The sequence below is a fragment of the Medicago sativa genome, chromosome 7, assembly GCF_051527215.1.
Source record: "Medicago sativa cultivar Bolivia chromosome 7, Bolivia_mono, whole genome shotgun sequence".
Lineage (NCBI taxonomy): Eukaryota > Viridiplantae > Streptophyta > Magnoliopsida > Fabales > Fabaceae > Medicago > Medicago sativa.
This window is the reverse complement of record NC_140755.1, coordinates 96,100,623-96,122,452: the sequence shown is the minus strand read 5'-3', so window position 1 is coordinate 96,122,452 and position 21,830 is coordinate 96,100,623. Positions and strand designations below refer to the sequence as shown.

At 31.0% G+C, this 21,830-nt stretch overlaps 1 pseudogene across 1 annotated transcript; it reads right to left on the bottom strand.

Moving 5' to 3' along the window:
• Window positions 1-2,368: 2,368 nt before the first annotated feature.
• LOC146910721 (putative purple acid phosphatase 20) lies at window positions 2,369-5,999 on the bottom strand (annotated as a pseudogene). The gene is made up of 3 exons (XR_015018204.1): window positions 5,788-5,999; window positions 3,496-3,790; window positions 2,369-3,203 (listed from the first exon to the last, which is right to left on the bottom strand). The product of XR_015018204.1 is annotated as a putative purple acid phosphatase 20 (transcript).
• Between the last annotated feature and the right edge of the window lie 15,831 nt (window positions 6,000-21,830).

The following is a 21,830-nucleotide window of genomic DNA, read 5'->3' as shown; positions in this document are numbered from 1 at the left end:
CAGAAGGATGAGAGTTAGGAAGATTAATATTGTCCCTAAAATGACTATCCACGTTACAAACATGTTTAGAATTTGTGCTGATACAGTTCTGTTTTACCTTGAAAAAGGGTGTTTAGGGGGTTTCCGGATTATGTAATCCGGAAACATCATGTAACGCGCCCTATTTTTTGAAGTTTCCGGATTACATAATCCGGAAAAGTCCGTTACTCATTTTTTTCACCCTTTAACAAAAGAAAACACCATTCCAGATTATAAAATCCGGAAACTCAAGGGCATTTTTGGAAGAAAAAAAAAATAGGGCGCGCGAGGAAACCCATAGGGTGGGAAAAGTAATTCCCAAATAGATATACATGTTTATTTATAATTGGGCCTTTTCCTTTGGGTCCGTTTGGTTCGAGAATTAGGAGGAGAGGGGAGGAATTTTAACGGAAAGGAGGGGAGGGGAGATATTTTAATTAAAAGTATGTTTGGTTCATGAGGGGTGGGAAGGTATTTTAAAATTATTTTACTGTTTTACCCTTAAACTTAATTAAATAAGGATAATAAAGTAACGAAACAATAACGATGTGTAATCGATAACAACACGATGTAGACGATGGAACAATGGATTAGTAATAGGATAGGGTTGTTACAATTATAAGTAGTAATAAAATTTGTTACAAGTAAAAATTGTTAATAATATGGAATAAAAGTTGTTACAAGAAAAAATTGTTAATACTCCCTCCGTTTTAAAATACATGTCCAATTTTTGCAATGTGCACTATTCACTTGACTTACTTTGACCATATTTTTTAACTAATGTATAAATACAAATATTAGCATGTAAGATGTTGTTTGATTTGTCCCGACAAATATTTTCAAAATATTAAATTTTTATAATTTTTTACTTTAGATAATTAAAGATATTAACGGTCAAAATTGTGCATTGGCATATGTGAAGTGGTTGACTTGGACATGTATTTTGAAACGGAGGGAGTAATATATAGAATAAAAGTTGTTACAAGATAATATAACCTATAACCTAATAATAGTAAAAGTTGTTTCAAGATAATATAACCTAATAATAATAAATGTTGTTACAAGGATAATATTGAGATTTTAAATTAATATAGGGATAATTTTGACAGTGCAATAAAATTTGCTCCCCTCCCCTCCCCTCCCCTCCAAAACTCTCGAACCAAATGGACCCTTAGTGTCTGTTTGGTAAGCCCACTAAATGAGCTTATAGCTTATAAGCTTGTTTGACAAAAAAAGTTTTGTTTGGTAATGGTCTTTTACCACGAGCTTATAGCTTATTTCACGAGCTTATAAGCTATTTTTTAGAAGCTATTTCGGCTCTGTTTGGTAAAAACAGCGGATAACTGATAAGCTAGCTGATAGCTGATAGCTGATAACGTATAGCTGATAGCTTTTAGCTGATGGCTGATGACTGATAGCTGATAAGCTAGTTGAAGTGTTTGGTAAAATTAGCGGTTCAACTAGCTCATAAATGTAAAATGACATAAAAGGATATTTTTAATTCATAATAAAATTTGTATCAGTTGATATTTAAAATTTAATAGTTTAAATATATTAATTTAATATGTCTTTCATATATTATTTTTAAATTAATAAATTGGATAATGTTTTATTTAAAATTTATTTTATTTCAGTTTTTAGACTTTATACAAAAATTAAACAAAATTAAACGTAACGTTATATTTTTTTTTTAGGTATATGTAACATTTATATGTTTAGGGGAACTTTTTATTTTAAACGTAGCGCATATATATATATATATATATATATATATATATATATTAACATACTTGAGCATATATTCAGTTAAAGTGAAATTTGTACTTTAATTTAAAAAAAGTAATATGTAGTTATTTATTGCAAAAGGTAAAAATGGATTTTTGTTAAAGTGATAAGGGTAAAAATGAGACAAAAGATGATAAGTTATAAGCTATAAGCTCAAACGCTACTTGGAATAGCTTCTGAAAAAATAGCTTATAAGCTCGTGAAATAAGCTATAAGCTCATGGTGTAAAAGTATTACCAAACAAAACTTTTTTATCAAACGAGCTTATAAGCTAAAAGTTAAAAGCTATAAGCTCATTTGATGGGCTTACAAAACAGTCTCTTAGTGTTTGCTTTTCGCCACGCCTTTTGTGATATATAGCTCTCCTAGGTTTATCTTCGTATATTTTGCAATTGTTGTATTTTTTCTTTATTTTCAACAATATTAAATATGTATTTTTCTATATATGACTAAACAATAATCATTCGTCCTCGTGAGCTTATCTCGGTTGGTATGAACAATGCATAATATATGCAAGGTCTGGGGTTCAAACCTCGGCCACTACAAAAAAAAAAAAAAACAATAATTATTCAACATAAACTATTCCAATAACTAATATATACAGTACTCAATAAGTTAGTCGAGGCAAATACATCCATGTATTAGAGCAATTAATCCACATTAATTAATATATGATGATGACAGACAGAACTTGGGTGACATAATGTCACCGTGACATTAAATCTGGGCCACACAACACACATTGTCATTTGCATCTGGGTCACACAACACATCCATGAATACATTAATTCAGTTTTTACCCTTTTTTTTTTTTTTTAACTTTTAGTTTATAAGCTCGTTTGATACAACATTGAAGCATTCTTCATGAACATGCCCTGTAAAAACCACATCAACGCGAGCATTACAGAGCAAACCTTCCATTGCATTCTTCATGTCAACAGATTCAGCCTCACCTTGATGAGCTTCGTTAGAATTATACCAAGGAGCATGAACCAACACCACTACCCAAGGAGTTTTTCCCATGTTAACCTTCTGTAAATCCCCCTTGAAGCCATTTATATTGTGAAGAATCCGGGGCAAAATCGGTATAAGAACCCAACATGATAACATGAACGCCAGACACATCAAAAGAATAGTATAGATTAGAATCTGATCCACTTTCTTCAAATGGCATTTGCCACCTTGCATTGCCCCTGGAATCTTCTCAATATCATGGTTTCCTGTAGTGACCATCCATGGACGTTGGCTTGCATATGGTTTAACCAAACGACCAAAGGAGTCCCATAAATTTTGTACAAAATCTGCGTAGGATAAGTCTCCTGGTAATAATAGCATATCGTAATTTGAGTCACCTAAATGCTTCAATGTTGAAACTGTCCACTCTGTTTGTCCAAGATCTCCTGCACCTTTTAAGTACAGGCATGAGATAAACAATTCTGTGCAACTAAGGATAAAAACATATTTAGATTCAATGCATTCAGGTAATCACACTATTTTGTGGATCAAGAACAAAGAATGTGGATTGTCCACATATTGATCGAACAATTCAATTCTTTTAAAAGTTTTTACATGACTCAAATACTGAATTCTTATTCAACACAATGTAAAACTAGTTTTTACTATAATGCATTGTCCACTTTTCTCAAATGAAAATAATAATAGTGTGGCTTTAATGAGATGTAGAGCACATACCAACTACTCCAAACTTGATTGGAAATTGAGCTGGTGTAGTCTTAAAATTGTATGTTTTTGCTGAGTCACCCAAACGGTAGTAGTAGACTGTATTAGACTTGAGGGGACCAATTACGACATTGTGAATTTCATTTTCACCAGACTCGTAAAGAGCATAATGGTACGAAGTGGTGGTTCCAGTAGCAGAAAGTGCGTTTGCTGCAGAAGATGGGCCGTAATGTACTGTTGCTGGAGTTGGGCTTTCAGTTATCCAAGATACTCTCATCTTGTCTTGGCCCACTTGAGATATATGTACCTACAAGGCTCACACAATCTTATCATTAGCATTTTAAAACAAGAACACGACAATTAAAATAAATATCAGTTGCATCATATCATAAAAATTTAATACAACGCAAATGATCTAAGTAATAGACACTCTAGGTAGAGAAATGACATAGCTAGAAATGACATAGCTAGCGAAGTAGTCAACTACCTGGTTTGTCTGCCTATAAATATGAGTAACAATAACCTATCAATTATTTCATCATAAGGATTAAAGAGGAAGACAATCGAAGAGCAAAGGTGTGTAGGAGGACATCCCTTAGAACCAAAGACACTACGATAACTGAATCAGACTCAAGGGAGAGTGTATGATATCCCTTATTCCAAGCAAATTGAAGAAATTACTTGCTTATAATTTGGTAATTCTAGGATTAGGTTCATATTAGTATATTCTTTTTTTGTTTTTGTTTTTAAAACTATTTCCCTAGAGCATAATATATATACTCTTTTTGGTCACATTTATAAACAACTTTTACGTTTTTAAATTTATAAAATAACGAATGTATATGGGTTATATTGATCTTATCAATTGTTTAGAAATGTGACAGGAAAAAGTATGTATCACATTGTAAAATATTATATTAGATTGATCTCATCTACTGTCTTTATTTTTCATTCAATTTAGGAGGGAAACGATTTATGTTACAATATTGAAAAAGGAAATGCCAAAGAGGGACATTGATGCATTGGCTAAGAAGATAAAAATAAAAATATTGCATTGAGAAAATGATGAAAAATAATAAATTTGATTTTTTTTGAAAGTTAAAATATTGTTGAATCCAATGCAAACATATAACTTGATTTCCTTAACAGGTGTCCTAAGAGCACAAGACACTTGTTAGGATAACCCTATTGAAAATTCAACCTTGTTTTTTTTTTTTTTAAATGAATTCAACCTTATTCTTTTTTGAAGGAGAATTCAACCTTATTCTTAGTTAGTGAAAATATGTTTTTTTAATAAAGTTAGTGCAAATATATAAAGTTGTAGTAAAAAAAAATTTAAAGTAATAAATAAATAGTTTTGCTTTCTAAGTACAATTTTTTATTTATTTTGGTCAAGACAACAATTTTTTTTCTTTTATCTGAGTCTTATTTATAAGAAAAAGTTGACTTTTTAGATTCATTAAATAATTGATGTATCTAGCCTAAAAATATATCAAATACATCAATTATTCAATGAATCAAAAAAGTAAATTATTTCTTATAAATATGACTGGAAGAAGTATAATACATCGCCCGGTCACTATGATACAATTAATTAGTCAATAAATAGTAGCAATAACTTCTGCAAAGCTTTCTTAATGTTGATTAAAAAAGAGAGAGAAACAAATAGACAAGACATGAAGTGAAAACAAAGTTTTTAAGAACAAACAAATAATCATAGAGCCAGCATCCCGTTAAACAAAACTCAGTTACTTCTCCCACTTCCCATTCTTAACTGCCGACGGTTTACATGTTGTTTTCAATTTGGTAATTGGTAATCCATGTTGTTGTCTTCTCCACCTATTCACCGACCCCAACAATATATGTACAGTACCACGTAACATCAACGCATGTGAATGAATGATACCATGTAAATGAAATTTTAAGAGCCAGCACATACATACGATTAAATAGAAAATTTAAAGCAATGAATACCATTGAACAGTTTTTTGTCGTGATATGATTGAAGCATTTAATGATTTTAAAGAAAGGGTTAATTAAGTAAATGGTCCCTATAAATATTCAGAATTTTGTTTTTAGTCCCTACAAAATAAAATCACACTTTTTAGTCCCTATAAAATTTTTCATCAACATTTTTAGTCCCTATAAAATTTTCCATCAACATTTTTAGTCCCTAAAATGCTTAAGGAAAATGTCTTAGGAACTAAAAAGTGTGATTTTATTTTGTAGAGACTAAAAACAAAACTATGAATATTTATAGGGACTAAAAACTTAATTAACCCTTAAAGAAATTTAGCATAGCACCTGTTGTGGCGATGAGTCATCAAGATCGTGAGGGACAAAAATGGTTTTACGAGGCGGTGGTCGATTGTAGCAATAAACGGCGTCAAATCCTAAGCATACCAAAATCAAGAAAGCCAAGCCTGGAAAATGTGTTCCCTTGAATCTCATTTTGTTTTCTTCAAATTTTGGTGCGTAGTGTTTACACTAAAATAATATTGGGTGGACCTTTTTTTTTTTTTTCCTCCCTTTAAATTTCCTGCAACCAGTGGTGGGCAAAAAGAACCATGAACCGAACTGAACCGTGCGAACCGAACCGAACCGAACCAAAAATAACCGAACCATTATAATGGTTCACGAACCGAACCGTTAATTTATTAACAGTTCTTTAACCATAACCGAACCATCTTGAACCGAACCGAACCGTTTGAACCGAACCAAACCACTTGAACTGTTTTTTTTTTAAGGAAACCACTTGAACTCTTTGTTGGATCTTTAAAAAAAAACAACTTATTTAAAATAGCTTATTTGAAAAAGCTTATTTTATGCAAAACACCTTATTTTAAAAACAGCTTATTTTATGAAAACAACTTATTTTAAAAAAACAGCTTATTCAAAACAGCTTATTTTATGCAAAATACCTTATTTTAAAAAACAACTTATTCAAAACAGCTTATTTTATGAAAACAGCTTATTCAAAACAGCTTATTTGAAAAACAGCTTATTCAAAACAGCTAATTTTATGCAAAAGAGCTTATTCTAAAAAACAACTTATTCAAAAAGCTTATTTTATGCAAAATATCTTATTCTAAAAAACAACTTATTCAAAAAGCTTATTTTATGCAAAACACCTTATTTTAAAAAACAGCTTATTTTAAAAAAAAACCAACTTTTCGATTCAGGAGAACATTAGCAGATCTAAAATTTCGATGCACAATAGGCGGCCGAAAATTTTCATGCAGATACCTGGTCCATTGAAAAAATAAGTAAAAAAATAATCGTTGTTAATATAAAATAGCATTAGATATTAAATTGATCACTAAACTCACTCTAAAGCCCTTGCAGCTCCAAGTGCGACCTTAATGCGTGCATTCCATGGAAATTAATACAATGTTCGTCGTCTCCTTGAAGTGCATCATGTAGTGTTCCATTATTACAATACTCAAATATAAGTAATCGTTGGTTATTTTGCTTTGTTCAGAAGAAAAAAAAAGTAATCGTTGATTATACTCAGCACAGTAGCCGACAAGTTTGGCAAATATTGGCGTGCTTAATTTTCGAGATGCTGGATACCAATATGATAGATTATATGATAAATAAGGTGTTTTTGCATAAAATAAGCTATTATAAATAAGCTATTTTTTAAAATAAGTTGTTTTGCATAAAATAAGCTGTTTTGATTAAGTTGTTTTTAAAAAGAGATCGTAGTAAACTTTTTTGAATAAGCTGTTTTTTAAAATAAACTGTTTTGCATAAGATAAGCTGTTTTTGAAGAAATAATATATTCTAACTTTTAATTTTAATTTGTTATTTTTTATAATAAAAGTGGTTTTATTCATTGGATAAAAAATATTTGTTTTGGTTCGGTTCGGTATGGTTAATAGGTAAGCAAATGGTTAACTAAACCATAACTTTGGTTCAGTTCGGTTAACTCCAAATCTGAAATGGTTCGGTTTTTCTGAACCATTTCAAAACTTCGGTTCAGTTCGGTTTTTTTGGGTTAACCGAACCATGCCCACCCCCTGCCTGCAACACTTGAAGGGATAAAGGTTGAAGACGAGAGCAGCACTATATTTATACCCAAATGAAATCCCAACCTCCCCCGGAAATGAATTTTATTCACACTCTGGATTTCTTCTATATATAAATAACTAGCTGTCCATATACATTAATAGGAATTTGTTTGACAAATCATATTAATAGGAAGAGGAATGCTAGGGTCACACCCTCTAACACACTTCTATAACACACTCCAATCATAAATAGACATGTCATCCACCATTTTAATTTGTTAACCTGTTGACCGGTTGAACAAGTTGTGACACAAAAAGAACTTTTTGCCAACAAAAAGAGAGAGAGAGAGAGAGAAACTTCAATCTTGCTGCACTCTTGACACTCCATGACAACTCCTTCGTATCTTCTTCCATCTGCCTGCAATCTCATGCACTTTTATTAGCCACCGTCGAATTAGTTGCAGTGAGAAACATTTACTGATGTGTTCATCAATGGCTTGATATGTTTCGTATTCTTTTTGCCGTCGTCGATCTATCTCATCTCAAAACTGATGTGTTCATCAATGGCTTGGTCCTGAACAATCTGTAACATTTTCGTGACATGATTCCATTTCTTTTGACATTAAATTTGCTTCCATCTTTAATTTTCGACGGGTTCCATCTCTGTTGTATCGTTTTTCAGATCTAATTTTTTTTTTAAGATTTATTCAATTTAAAAAGGGCATTCTCCTTTGCAAAAGTTTTTCTGTTGATATAGAGAAGCATATTATCTATATTATATAAATTTAGGACCTATTTCATTTTTCTTCTCTTCTCTTCTCTTCTTGACATGTGTCACCACATTTTAATGTTTTAGAATTTCTTTCAAGTCACGACACGTGGCACTCTAATGTTGTTTTATTCTTATGCATTATTTTTGGAATTATTATAACTTTGCATTATTATAACTTTCACTATTAATTTTTGTAATTCATTTTTGGTATCATATGTATCAATTATATTATATCATTGTGTTATATTATTTGTATTATAATGTAATGCAATATATAAATTCTCTAAAAAAGAAATTAATAATAATTTTTTTAATGAAAAATATTGTTGTAACATTGACCGATTGATACCCTATTTAAACTAATCTTTTTTTTTTTTAGAGAAACCGATTAAATTTAAGACTGTCGTTGTATATTGTATAACTTATATCAACTAGCCATGTTATTAACAAAAAACAAAAAAACATGCATTATTTTTTTTATGTTTTTTTTAAATGTTTTATAACTTATATCAACGAGCCATATTATTAAAATATATATATATATATATATATATATATATATATATATATATATATGTTTTCTTTTGCTCACAATGAATTTGACATTTAATGCTGTTAATTTTATTTTTATTTGAGTTTTATAAATTATTCTAATTTCATGTGTTGCTATTCATGGAATATTAAATATATAATATATCTGAACTATTATTTTAATTGAATTTTTTCTTTTCACACACATATACACACGAATCTATTTATATCTAAATTATTTTGTGTTTGAAATTAAAAGTAACAAAACCAAATGATACATTTCATTATGTTTTGTATTTTCGTTCTTAAAAAATAGCATATGTCGTATTTTCGTTAAGAAAATAAAGAAGTTTATATATTGTAATATTATTATAAAAAAGGGTCAAACTTAAATGTCACTATAATGTGAAAACAATAATGAAAACAAACTATTAATAAGAATTATTATTTTTAATGAAACATTTAGTGAGAAAATGTTCACTATTATCACTGATCAAAATTTTAATTGTTTAAGCTTGGATCATTACATATATTATAATAATAATAAAAAAAAAACACATAATCGGAAGAAAAAAAAATGACCTCTATTTTTACGATATTTTTAAATGATTATGTTAAATATATATGTCAAAATCACCTCAAACTTAGCATAGGAGATTTCAAAAAAAAAAAAACTTAGAATAGGACACTTTTTTATGATACGCTTTTAATGGCTATTAAAATAATTTAAGGACATTAAAATTGATTCATGACCAAATAATTTTGTAAATGAATACCCTATATAGAACAATTGTTTTTTAAGAATGTTAAAAAAATAATGGTTATTATACCAAATTACGGTGTGAAACAAGTGTATAAATTAGAAATTTGGATTGACATAATTTCACATCACAATTCACAACTCTTATCCCCCGTTTTTTTTTTCTATGTCACTCTTTCTTTTTCTTTCTATTTTGTTTAGTTTTTAATTCTTTGTTCTTCATTTTTTTTTTTACTTTGATATCAATGCTACAAGATTTATATTTCTTTTATGTTGTGATATCAATGCTACATGTAACGTCCGTCTTAATTATTCGGTTATTTAAAAATATATTTATATATATGATTTACGTGATTTTCATGATTGATATGTGTGAATTTTATGATTCATGAAGTTGAGTGGGTTATATGATTTATAACTGCATAATGTGGAGTATTTTGTTGTGGTGAAGTTGCTATGTTGTTATGACTTATTTTATTATTAAATAAAATAAGATATGAGAAATAAAATAAAAATATTAAAGATTGGGCTGCGTGGTGAGATGAGCAATTAGTAGTGAGAAGAGTAAAAAGGAGAGATAAATAGACAGACATAAGTTAGGAAAAGCAGTACGTACGTTTTTGGAGAAAAAGGGAGAAAAGTCAGAAAGAGAGAAGAACCAAGGAGGGCTGCGATTCTGCTATTATCAGGTAAGGGTGAGACTAATTCTCAATATTATTAAGAGTATGATTCTATAGGATAAATTTAGCATGATTAGATTAAGTTTTGGTGAGAATTGGGAATTAGGTTTAAGACCGAATTTGATGATTGATTCATGAAAAGATGTTAGGTTGATGTTCAATTAGTGTACAGAACTTAGATACACCATAAGATGATAATTAGATGTTGAATTGAGGATAAAATTAGGAGATTAAGTGAAAAGTTGGAATTTTTAGGTTTCTGGCCGTACTGACATTCATCGCTCGCACCTGCGAGCAAGAACACTCGCATCTGCGAGCTAGAACCCAGAACTCGCAACTGCGAGCAACACAACTCGCAACTGCGAGTGACCTGTGAGCTCGCAACTGCGAGCAGAATAACTCGCCACTGCGAGTAAATACGTAGGAACTCAGAATGCACACTTTGCTCGCCATTGCGAGTGAAGTTACTCGCCACTGCGAGTTAGGCTGTTAGTTGCCCAAAATTGTCCCGATGCGATCCTTTCGCACGTGTAGTCTTGAGATGACCTTAGAAGTAAGTTAGAGAGCTGTTTAGGATGCTTTCATAAGCTCCAGAAGTCTGTTATGGTAACTGAAATTAGAAGTGTTGCAGCATGAATGCTATAATGATGTTTTATGATATTTATATTGATGTAATTAATTCTTTATGTGAATGTTAACACATTCAAGCGTTGTTAATTGTTGTATGTTGCTGCTGTTTTCTGTTGTCGACTGTTAGTGTCTTGAGGTTGCATGAGTCGGTCTATGTTGTTGGAATTTAAGAAGTTGTCCATGATTATGAGTCGTATGAGTTGTACACGTCGTTGTCTAAGTTGTTGGAAGTCGAGTTCATTGCATACTCATTAAAGTTGGGGGCTTTAGGCCCGGCAGCCTTTGTGCTCATTAAAGTTGGGGGCTTTAGGCCCGGCAGCCTTTGTGCTCATTAAAGTTGGGGGCTTTAGGCCCGGCAGCCTTTGTGCTCACACGTTGAAGAGCCTATTATGCTCATTTTGTTGCTGATTGGTACCACATGCATTTGCATATCAAGAAGTTCATGATGTTTAAGTTGTCAGGTTGTTGTCGAGTTGATAGAGTTGCATGGTCAAAGATGAGTCGTGTTGTTAAGTTGTTGTTGAGTTGATAGAGTTGCATGGTCAAGGATGATTTGTGATGAAAATTAGTAATGGTATTTGATGATTGTATTCGTTATGTAATGAAAAACGTGCTAATTGTTAATTGTTGATATGTTATTAATGTTTAAGTTGTTAAATGCATTTTATTGGATTATATGCTTAATGTATTGATTATGAAATCTCACCCCTTCTGCGTATATGTTGCCTCGACCGTGGGTAATGTGCAGGTAATAAAGATTAGAGGCGTTCGTGAGTGGACTCTTTGTTGGTGTCTAGGTGCTCTGATACGTAACGGGATGGGGGCTTGCTTTTACTTCTATTCCTTACGTGTCTCTTTTATGAACTAATTTATGAGATTTTCCAATAAGGCCTGCGTGCCAAGACTTTTAGATGTTGAACTATTTTCCGCTGCAACAATTTTAAGATTTTCATGATGTTGAATTTGAAGGATAATTATTATTATCCGTTTTATGATTTAAATGAAGTATGTGACATTCCGTTGTGATCAAAATACTCTGATTTTAAATGAAATTTTTATGTTGGGAAAACGGGGTGTTACACTACAAGATTTATATTTCCTTTATGTTGTGATTTTGATGATTCAAATGTTCACACAAAGATTGTTTAGTTTTTTTATTCTTTTTTCTTCATATTTGTTTCATTGATGTCAATGTTTCAAGAGTAATATTTCTTTCATGCTACGATTTTGATGAATCAAACGTTCACAACATAAAAATAGTTTCTTCGTCTCTCCTATATAAAAAATCTTCATTTCTCCTTTAATTTTTTTTTCCGGTGACTTATTTTATTCTTCCTTATGTTTTTATGACATTGTTTATGCTTTTTTGTTTTCTTTATTATTCTGTTTAAATTTATGGATGGTTCATAAATGAATACTATATTTTTTTTTTTTTGCTTTTATGGTTCTGATGCATACATGTGATTTGAATCAAGAAATCACGAACAAGTACAAAAAATAAGAATATTGAGATATTATTTTATAGATGAAACCGATTATTTGGTGGTTGAGTTCAAGACAACATATTCTTCACACGAGGGCCTAGAGGAAAAAATTAGATGACATTATGACAAACTTTGAGATTAAAAAAAAAAATAGTCGTTCTTATTAGAAAAGAATCTAGATAAATTTTCTACTATGATGAGTCACTTTTTATGTCTCTTATACAAAGAAGAATTGTATAATTTTTTGTTATAATTTATATGTAATCAGACTGAAAAATGGAACAAATGAGTATTATTTTGATGAAATTAGTTAATAAATTAATCATCATTTTAATGCTTTTTACTACAATTAGTTTATAATGGAGTTTATCATTTTCTCCATTTTTTAAAGTCGGTTTAGTCAAAATAAAAAATAAACATCATGCACACACACTATCAAATGGCAACACCCAAGTTTCAATTCCAAACCAACAATCTCATGTCCTCTTTTCTTCGGTAAATTGTATATTCGTTTATTGCTTACAAATTTTAGTATTTAATTTGTTATGATTTTATTTTTTTTGTTGAGGGAAGTAATAATCTTAATTGACATATTTAATTTATCCATCACAACACCATATATGTTGTAATGTAAATGGTAATTAATAAAAATAATAAAAAAATATTAATTGATTTATATAGTTACAGCTCATTTAGTCATTTTCACAAAAGAGTAAAGAGAAAACTCTTTTTTCGAGAAAAATTTAAGAATGCCATGAACTAAAAAAAAAATTTTTGTAGTGCCATGAAATAAACCTTTGACCAAATAATTAAGGAGTTTATATTTTATGTTTATAAATTATGAAAATTCGAGACATTATTATTTTTTAATTAAGACAAATATCTCTAAGGATCTTTGAATGTAATTAATTTGGTATAAACTTTCTAAATAAGTGATCGCATTGTAATATTTGAAATAAACATTGTAATATTTTGAATGAAATTAATTTGGTACAAACTTTATAAATAGGCTATCTTTTTTTTCTTTGTTTCACGACATTTGATTCCAAAGACTTGGGAGAGATAAAATAGTTCAAGTGATTGTTATTAGTTGTTGTGTATGCTTATAGCAAGGGATCGTGACTTCCGCGTGAATACGACATAAAAAATTGTTAGAAAGTGCCTCTAAATAACCTTTAAATAAGCATAAAAAAAATCCTATTTTGTTCTTTCAAAAATTAAACACATACTTTAATTGTATTAATTATAAATGATTTGTTGAAACTTTGAAATGCTACAATCGGGGATATCTTAAAAAAGAAATTCACTGAGTTCTTTAAATCATTTGAGAATATAAAACAAGTTTTCCGTTTTCCATAGTCAATCAACTTTAAATGACTTTTAAACCATCATAAAAAAAAAATCCTCTTTTATTTTTTAAAAAATAAAACCCATGAATTAATTGTATTAAAGGTAAACAAATTGTAGAAATTTGAAATGCTTCAATAAAGTCAATCACAAAAAACAAATTCAAGGAATATTTTAAATCAAGCAATAATAAATAGGTATGTCTCATTCTCTTAGTTGTGTTTACTCTTGACCCTCATCCGAATCTTCAATATATGTTTCTACTATTCTTGGTAAACAATAGATCATTAAACCATCTTTCAAATAAAAAATAAATCAAACCAAAGCAAGTTCTTGGTAATCATGAGAATCAATCAAAATATGAACTTCATACTGATAAAAAAATTGGGAAAAATAACTTATTTGATATTATGTGGTTGCTAATTTAAAATTTAACAGAAAAACAATGGTCACCCTTAAATTTTAAATGAAAATTAAAGATAAGCTAATTAATTAGTTGTAGAAATTTTTATTATACTTATAAATGATTATTATAGTTTTTTATTTACAAGAATTGAAATTTTTAGTGTTTTTATTATGAATTTTTTTATTATAGAAATCATTAAAAAAAATTATTTCTATAATACTAATGTGCATTAAATCAAAATTAAAAAAATATATTTTATCAGAAGTAAAATGAATAAAATTGGATATTTAAAGGTTTTGAGTTTTTTTTTGGTACAAAAAGGTTTTGAGTTTTAATATGAAAAATAATACATAATAAAAGAGAGTACAACGGACACTCTAACTCATATTATACCATGCAAACCATTCTTTTTCCTAAAAAATAAAATAAAAATATACCTGTTTTTCTCCTGAATTTTTTATTTTTTTTTAGTAAAAGTGGGATGGGCACTTTCAATATGTCATTGTTTTTTAATGAACTGAATAGAGTTCCATTGATGAGGGAAATAGAATCATTCAATTCATTCGTCGTCTAATTAAAAAAAATATTCAAAAAAAAATTAAATTTAAGCAAATATAATTTTATGATCGTTATGGGTATGAAAAAAATTAATTATCGATGAGGAGACCTATTTCAAAATAAGCAAACATGCTTTTGTATCCGCGCCTACATGTGTTCACATGATGGGTCGGTTTTCATTGTAATCTATCACTTGATGCAATCAAGTTTCATTACGATGGATTAACAAATAATTGCACATAACTTTTTAACAAATATCTTATATATATATATAGTTAAAGGGTGCATTATTGCACATGTTAAAGTATCTAAAAGCAGCAACTATTTATTGAAAAACAATAATTATTTATTAAAAAATTACATATTAATAGAAAATACACAAGTTCCAAATCAACGATACTACTTTAAACTTCTTAACATGTGTAAATTTGCACATGATCGAAAAACTCTTTAATTAAATGTTATAAAAATTTCAAGACTTGGACTAGATTCTACTGTTTAAAACTTGAACACTTGAATTTAATTGAAACACTTTGAATCTCTATGGCATGGACCAAGTATATAATAGTGTGAACATTAGGTCAGTGCCTAGAAGAAACGTGTTGTATAGCTCAAGTACAATGTTAAATGAGCAAAGGTGGATACATCGATGCCTGAATGAAGTAAAAAATAATGAAGGGTCCCCCACCTTTGTGAACAAGTGTGGGTAAAGAAGTTAGTTCATGAGAGTATGATCTGTTTTTGAACATGGAATAAAGGCACCCTTACTTGAACATATATGGAAATCATTGACGTTATGACTAGGAAGAAGATTAATTTTAAGTGCCAACAAGAAACTAAGTGGGTGGGTGAAAAGGTGAAAGAATTAGATAGTTCAGTATTTAAGCATTGTTAAACTGGAATAGTTAGATCGAGAAATGGTGTAGGCATTATTGAGGATAAGAATGAAAAAAAGATATTGTGAATGTAAAGAGGATATGAGATTGGATTGTAGCCCACAAATTTGTAGTTGTTAGATTAATCTTTACTCTTTCGTTTCAGTTTGACCACAGTATCTCAAACTTCTTATTCCTTAACTCAAACCATTTGAACTATTCAACCCCTTGAAACAATTTATTAGTTAGGATAAAGATACTAATTTAAAATAAAATATAGTTGTAAACTACATATACTTTATATTTGTAAAAGCAAATATCTTAATAAAACTATATAATATTTTTACAAAAATTACACAAAATTACGAGTTATATTTTTTGTAAAAAAAACTTTACAATTTATACTAAAGTTACTTTAAATTTATACTGATTTATATATCAAATAACTTAAATATTCACTAACTTTGTGTAGATTAATATTCAATTTAATATATATATATATATATATATATATATATATAGTTAAACTTAAATAAATATGTAAATTGTTCGAGTAAAAGTAAATAAAATAAGTACGTTAATTTCCGTTGCATTGCTTATATTCTCTTACTATCATTTTTAGTTTTTATGACAAAGACAGAAATGAAAATAGGCATGTTTCAAGACATAATGATATGTTTTTCTTTTTAACGCTAGAACATGATGTAATTGTCATTGATGAGAATTAGAACAAATGGCGTGTCACTATGCAACTTTAAAAGGAAAAGCTGCACTTAAAATGCATTAAGAGGTAACATTAAAATTCAAAGTAAAAACATGTCTCCACTGAGATACGCTTTGTTAGTGTTGTCTCCATCGCACTTTTCTTTGCGTACTCCTTTGTTGTTGTTTTTGAAGCAACACAAGCCAAAATTGCTTGGAATTCTGTGATGACGAGTTTAGCATCACGGTGCAAATGACATGGACGAGGCAATTATTTTTATAAAAGTTTCTTAGACAAATAATTTATTTCAAATGGTTCTATCTCTCTTTTTCTCAAAATGAAAGGCTTATGCAAAGGAAGTGGAGAGAAACTACTCATGTTATTGTTGAAGATGTGAAGAAAAACAGTACTTTACTAACAAAAAATAGGGATAAGGGTGATACATTTGAAGACTATTATACATTAAGAAATTTAGCACATTCCAACCTTGATGACAATGTTGTTTTCGAGGGGTGTGTCTTCAAGGATATAGTAAAGGCTGATTAGAGTAGTTTAAGTAGTTAAGAGGTACTTTTTTAGGATATAGTAAAGAACAAACTAAGAGTTACTAACTCTACGATACCATTCAGCATTTTCCACATTTTTTAGGCTGATATGTTTAAATATAAAGGATTCTCATATAAAGCTAATATTTTTTCTTTCTCTTCAACGTGCACACATATGCATGCAAGGGTGTTAATATTAATTTCGTGACTTTACATTTAATATGAAGATCTGCATATCAGTGACGATGACGTGAAGAACCTGTATTTGATTGAAATTGAAATGCTGCTTCAGGAAAACAGACAGTCGCTTACTGATTTCAAATCCATGCCCAGGCCAAACGCAACATACATGCCAACTTTCACAAATAAGCTTATCGTTGATGAGCTAAATTACAACAAAGATGAACTGGAAAAGACACACGCTGATATGTTACTGATGCTAACTGATGACGGTGGTTTCTTTTTCTTATATGGTTACGGTGGTACTAGAAGAACCTTTATATGGAAAACATTATCGGCTGCTGTTAGATCGAAGGGGTTAATTGTATTGAATGTTGCATCCAGCACTATAGAGACTCTTCTATTACCAGGTGGAAGAACCGTGCACTCGACACTAACAGTCCCTATTGAGATTAATGAGACATCATCGCTTACGATGGAAAAGGATAGTCCTAGGGCAGACCTGGTGCATGCTGCAAAGTTGATAATTTAGGATGAGGCTCCAATGATGCACCGATGGTGCTTTGAGGCAGTTGACCGATCAATGCATGATATCATGTCCAAGAATGATCCCTTAAACGAGTTTAGACATTTTGGTGGAATGACAGTAGTTTTAGGTGGTGATTTCAGGCAGATATTGCCTGTTGTTCGAAAAGGAACGAGGCAGGATATTGTTGATGCCTCAATCAATTCATCAAAGATATGGGCTTATTGTAATTTGTTGAGACTTACTGTTAATATGAGATTAGGTGCATCTTCGGTACCTGCAGAGCAGGAAGAAATTGTTAATTTTGGTAATTAGAGACGTCAACGACACTTCGGATGAGAATGGTGAAATGCAGGTAGAAATTCCTGAAGATTTGCTCATATCAGACACAACAAATCCGTTGATGTCACTTATAGACTTTATGTATCCCGATTTGAATGATAACCTTGGTGACCCGCTATTTTTCCAAGAAAGGGAATACTCGCACCAACGCTTGATTCAGCTGAGCATGTTAACGAATATATGATGTCACTGATTCCAGATGAAGAGAAAAAGTATTTAAGCTCTGATTCTGTTTGTCGATCGGGTGAAAATTCTGATGTCCAAAGCGAGTGGTTCACAACAGAATTTCTTAATGGTACTAAGAGCTCTAGAATTCCAAATCACCGATTGAAACTAAGGGTGGGATGTCCAGTTATGCTGATGAGAAACATCGATCATGCCAATGGACTGTGTAATGGTACGAGGCTGACAGTTACACATCTAGGGAAGAGCATGATAGTTGCTACCGTAATTACAGGAAAAAGGGTAGCTACCAGGGTATTCATTCCGAGGATGAATCTTATTTCGAGTGTGTTTTATCTTGGTTTTCGGGTGTCAAACATTGATTACGTTTGAACCTTTTTAACCGGTGATATCTTATTTTTTCTTGGGAAGGGAAAAAGTAAGCAAAACCCTTGAGAATCGAGGTCCGGGAGTTGTTTTCGCTACGGGAAGGTGTTAGGCACCCATAACGACTATAGTATCCTATAGGAACCGTCTTTAATTTCTACGCACGCGCTTTATTTTTAAATGCTATTTAAAAGCGATATTAAGCCTAAAGGTTTTCTAAATGAAGAATTGGAGGGAGAAGAATGTGTTTGGATTTTTTATTTTATTTGAATTGAAGGAATTTTGACTCCCTGCCTACGTACCCGTTTAAGGGATCAAATCCACCGTAGTTCTCTTCCAAAAATGTTTTTGTTTTTGTTGGTTGATTTTAAGTTTGAAAATTGGAATTTTGAAGAATGAGAGAGAGAGGCCTTAAAGGCATGAGATCTTAAGAAAAAGTGAGGTTTGATTAGTTATTTTGAAAAAAAGGTCAAGTATGATTAATTTTCATTGAAATTGGATTAAGAAAATAAAAAGGAAAATACAATGGGATTTTGATCCCAAGGTTTATTTAGAAAATGATTTGAGTGATATTGTTCATGTTTGTTTGAAAAATGATTTTCCTAAGTGTAAATCCTAGGCATTCATCTAAACATACAATCCTAAACATACATCTAAACATGCATATCCTAGCCATACATCTAAAGTGAGGTGTGAGCACGTGTCGGTGCTTGTGTCGGTGTACATCATTAGAGTCCATTGTCCTTTACATCATTGGCCCTAGTTACATTTTATGGTCTTGCAAGAAATTAAAAAGCATAAGGAAAAAATATTACAAAATTCCTAGGTCTTTACATTCTGAGTATTGCATGAGTTTGAAAGTGTGAGAAAGATAGAGACCAAAAATATAAGATGGAGAATGAGATGCCTTATGGAATGCATGAAACATGAAATGAAGGAGTTAGTAGCACATGATAATATCAAGAAAATGAAGCATGTAAAAGTTACTATAACAAAAGCAAAGAAACTACCACAAACATAGCAAAAAAAATGATGCAAAGCATAGCCAAAATTACACCACAAAATACAAAGCTCACATGACTTATAATCCTCACATTTTAACACATTTTTAAAGACATGAGCTCAGATTTAAAAGTGGAGATCAAAGGGATATGAGAAACCATGCATTTAAATGGTGAACTTAAGCATATTTTCCATTATTTATTCACAAACAAGTCTTGCAGAGCAAGTAACTAAACACAAGGCACACACATATAGTAAAAACTCATCCAAACAACAACAAGGCCTTCACAAATCATATATCATGAATCAAAACATCCATCAAAAATTGGGATTGGAATCACACAATTTTCATAGGCTTTTTACACAAAGTTTCACAATTAAAACCCTAAAACACCATATTATTTTTTCATCAATTCTCCAACACAACAAATATCACAAAAAGGTCCACAAAAAATAAAGAAACATGTATGAATTTTTATAGAATTTTTCAAGGATTTTTAGACTCAAAAAATGTACAAAAACTTTTCACAAATTTGGCACAAACACACCACATAAGCAAGAAACTATTACACACATTTTTATCAATTTTTTCATGCAAAAACCACTACAAAAACATCACAAATACATCAAAAAAATATTCAGGAATTTTTATGAAGAAATTTGGACAGGTAAGGGTGCAAATAGCAAGAAGACAGTAAGAACATGCAGGAAGGGGGGGGGGGGGCGCCTAGCAAAACGTCACACATGGCAGGTTTGGGCTGAAAGGGAGAGGTGGATCAGGCTGGATCCATGGGTTATGGGTCAGGCCATGGGCTGAACCGGTTCAGTGCCATACATATAGGCCTGAACCGGTTTGAGCCTCATTTGCTCTCACTCCTTCTCTCACTAAACGAAACTTAGAGAGAGAGAGTCTGCAAATGACTCTCTCTTCTCCGACGAGGCCTCTTCTTTCCGACGCGGTGGCCAGTGGTGGCGCCGCCGCGTCAGAGCCCCAATTCTGCTCCGATCTGAATTTTCTTTGCATTTTTAAACTACTATTTCTCTCTTCTTTTCAAATCCACAATTAGTTTTCACAGATAATGAATAGATCGGAGCAGATCTGGAGTTGAACTTTTCGGTTTTAGGTTTTTAAAACCTTTTTCGAATCTCTTGAAACGAAACCCTAATCTACTCTATCTTCTTCCCTGATCATGGATTTGAACTCAGATTTCGCAAATAAACGGTAAATCTTCGCGAATTTCATTTTTAGGGTTTCGGTTTCAAAGTTTTTTCGAATGTTTTCCAGGTTCTTGCTTCGATTCACCGTTTATTTACGTTCACAAGTCTTCGATGATGATTTATAACAAAAAGACGAGAAGATTTGATGAGTTTACCTGGAGATTCTTCGTGAATCCTTTCTGATGCTTCTGGTTGATAACTTGTCGTTGTGAACTGGAAAACAAACCGGTGAACTCCTCTTCTTCTTCTCTGATTCGAATCTTTTCGATCTTTCTTCTTCTCTTTCTCACTGTGATCGCACAATCTGTGCTTGAATTGCAGTGGCTGGTATTCGATGATGATGATTCAGTTGAATCTCTGAGAATCCACACTCAAATTCGTCGCAATTGATTGTTGTTTCTTAATTCTGGAAATTAGGGTTTCAGTTTATGGATTTTGACGAAAAACTGAATGGATTAGGGTTTGTTACAATTCGTAACTAACTCTGGCTGTGTTTGCTTCTTTGGAATTGATGATGATTATTGGTGAATTCTGGAAATTTGTGTTGTTTTTTGGGACGGATTTGAGTTTGTTAGAGTTTGAGATTCATGTGTTCTTGATGAAATTCATCAAGTTCATATGAATCTTGATGGTTTGATCTTTTGATTCTGGAGAGAGAATGGAATTGGTGTTTGTTTAGTTGGCGAAATCTGAATGGATTTGTGATGATTAGGCCTTTTATAGGCTGACATGTGTGATAGTTGGACTAATGTGGAACTGCCACGTATGCTTGGACTGATGACTTGGACTGAAACTTGGACATGGGTCTCTTTGCAATTTCCAGGACTTAAAGGACTGACCTGCAAAACTTTTTTAGAAAAGATAAAAACAAACCTGATAAAAAAAGGACCATTCTGCAATTATTAACAATTAAAAGACTTAAAAAGAAAAATAACAAAAAGGACTAAAATGTAAATGTTAGAAATTGAAGGACTAAAGTGCAATTTTTAGGGTTTTTTTAGAAAAAAATGAAAAAAGATTAAAAATAAAATTGAATTAAAATTTGGTAAATGGAAAACAACGTAAAGTGAAACCAATAAAAGCCACAAAACGAACTAAAACGAACCAACTACTTAAATGAGGTACTTTAAAGTAACCTCTCTCTGCCAAAATTTCGTGTGAAAAGACCAAAATGCCCCTGGAGACTAAAATGACTTAAAATGATTCAGATGCAATTTTAAAATGGT